This window comes from Octopus bimaculoides, chromosome 5 (assembly GCF_001194135.2).
Source record: "Octopus bimaculoides isolate UCB-OBI-ISO-001 chromosome 5, ASM119413v2, whole genome shotgun sequence".
In the NCBI taxonomy this organism is placed as follows: domain Eukaryota; kingdom Metazoa; phylum Mollusca; class Cephalopoda; order Octopoda; family Octopodidae; genus Octopus; species Octopus bimaculoides.
Genome location: NC_068985.1, coordinates 28,410,737 through 28,413,781, shown reverse-complemented (window position 1 = coordinate 28,413,781; position 3,045 = coordinate 28,410,737).

Sequence of the window (3,045 nt, the reverse complement as noted above, 5' to 3'; positions counted from 1 at the left end):
TTGTTTCAGTCTTTTGACTGTGGCCATGCTGGAGCACCGCCTTTTAGTCGAGCAAATCGACCCCAGGACTTTAGAAGCCTAGTACTTATTCTTTCGGTCTCTTTTGCCGAACCGCTAAGTTACGGGGACATAAACACACCAGCATCGGTTGTCAAGCGATGTTGGGGGGACAAACACACACATACGAACACACACACACACATACATATATATATATATATACATATATACGACGGGCTTCTTTCAGTTTCCATCTACCAAATCCACTCATAAGGCTTTGGTCGGCCCGAGGCTATAGTAGAAGACACTTGCCCAAGATGCCACGCAGTGGGACTGAACCCGGGACCATATGTGGTTGGTAAGCTAGCTACTTGCCACACAGCCACTCCTATATATATATATATACATACTCTATCTATCTATCTATCTATCTATCTCTCTCTCTCTATATATATATATGCATACACACACAAATACACACACACACACACACACACACACACACACACACACACACACACACACATATATATATAATACACGCTTATATACATATATCGGTATATATACACACAGACACACATACATGCGCGCGTACACACACATGCGCACAAATATAAAAAAAACATCGTCATTGTTAAGTGAATTAACCCCAAATAAATTATGTATATTTTGTTGAACTCAAAGTGATAAAGGTTAAAGTCAACATTGACAGTAAACGAAGTGAGAATATGAAAGGATGCAATAAGATCACTACTCTACTAGTACTACACACTCACTGCCACATATATCTCTGCGCAACAACGTTGGCCATTATGGAAAAAATAAAAAAATAAAAAATGTCATTTGAACATCATTGTTTCAAATCTTAGCATAAGGCCAGCAATTTCAGTTTCAGCAGAAGTGGCTTAGTCGATCACATCGATCTCAATCGTTAACTGGTTTCTCCGATTATTCTTTTCTATTCTAGGCACACGGCCCGAAATATTGGAAGAAGAGGACAGTCGATTAGATCGACACCAGTACGCAATTGATACTTAATTTATCGATCCCGAAATGATGAAAGACAAAGTCGACCTCGGCGGAATTTGAACTCAGAAGGTAAAGACAGACGAAATACCGCTAAGCATTTCGCCCGGAGTGCTAACGTTTCTCATTTCTTTATTGCTCACAAGGGGCTAAACATAGAGGGGACAAACAAGAACAGCCAAAGAGATTAAGTCGATATCAACTTGGCAATTAAAAAAAAATTATGATGGACTGTGACTTAGTCGATGGAACGGAACCAATGGAGCCAAATGCCTGTAATATTACATCTTACAAATATTTTATAAAACCGCATCCAATGGTATCCTTATCTTACTTTATTTATTTTTCAATTTGTTTTTGTTTAGAATACTTCGACTTATCCTTATTATTTATTATTTTTTAATTTTTTATCTTTTATCTCTTTTTATATCCAGTATGTATCTTATGGTTTCCACAATGTAAAATTTTTAACTTCATATCTATTTTTCCATTCTATCCTTCATTGAAATTTTATATATAAATACACCTTCATTTTTATTATTTTATTTTTTTTTAGTTTATTTTACTTATTTTTTTATATTGTATTTTATTATCATATTTTGTGTTTTGTATACCTGATTACCCTCGTATATACTTGTGTAACATTCAATGAATTGTAACTTCTCTCTGTAGTTAATCATGGCATGATATAATCCAATATGGTATTAATATTTATTTGTTTATAATTATTTATTATAATTATAATATATTTTTCCTTTAATTTTTTAATAGTTTTTATATATTCACATATATATATGAAAATGTCTTGTATATATAAGTGGTATTTTTATACCTTCTTATACCTTTAAGATTTTTTCATAATGTTGGAATTTTTCTTATGTAATCATATTTTTCCAAGGTATTTTAAATAAGTTCATCTGTTATAGAACTGATCATCTTATTTGTTTGCCCCTAATTTTGGTTTACAGTCAATAGAAACAGGGTAACCCTTCTCGGATGAAATCTGAATTTGATTGTGGGTTCATTGTTGAACAGTTTTATCATGACCACCTTAACAGTTTGCTAGGATGAAGCATTATGAGGTTTCTGTTTTATATAAAGTACTGCACTTTTTAGGGCTTAGATTGGTTTATCTATCCCCCTTCTCTTACTTGGTCTTTAAAACCCTTTCTAAATATCATTATTCAAATTTTATTATTTAATATACAAAATATTATAATATATAAATTTTGCTAAATTTGGATATATTATTTTCCCCCGTACCCTTAATGCCCACTTAGATCTCGTGACCTCCTTTGTTTTCTAGTTTAACTGATAGTAATAAAATAGTTTAAGGCACACCTACCATTCCTCTTTCTGGTTATATACCATTATCTTGTTGGCATCTTCTGAGGCATGTTCCTTTTTGTAATCATGGCGAATTTATAGTCAGAGTAAAATAGGGGTAGGGAAGAGTATCTGACATTAATTAATTTATCACCAGCAACAAGAGCTTAACTGACAATTCCCAGTGGACTTAATTCTAAATGGATGTAGAATACTAGCCTGCATTGGATCTTTTGATTTTCATAAGGAGAAAGATGAATGTAGCTATATTAGCATTTCTTGACACATATATTGTTCTTCTCTTCTACCACTCCAAATTATAGTAGGCTTGGGATATTTTCTCCTTAAGTCCATTCTGTTACAATAATAACAATAAACATGTAATTCTTTTAGTCTATATTTCTGATGAAAAATTTACTAAAAAATTATAACGGAGTATCCTGTATGTTGAAAACCTATATGGTCTTATACATTGATCGATTAAATGGAGCCGCCTGAAACATTTACATATTGCCCTTGTACACGCACACGAATACATACATACTCACAAAGAGTTGAAACGCTCTCACGACCAGTTTGCCATCACCCCTTCCTCCCTTATTTATTTATCAACCCTTCCTTTCTCATTCATATTATGTGACAGAGCAAAACACAAGTGTATCATGATAGTAGATAATACAGATCAATACA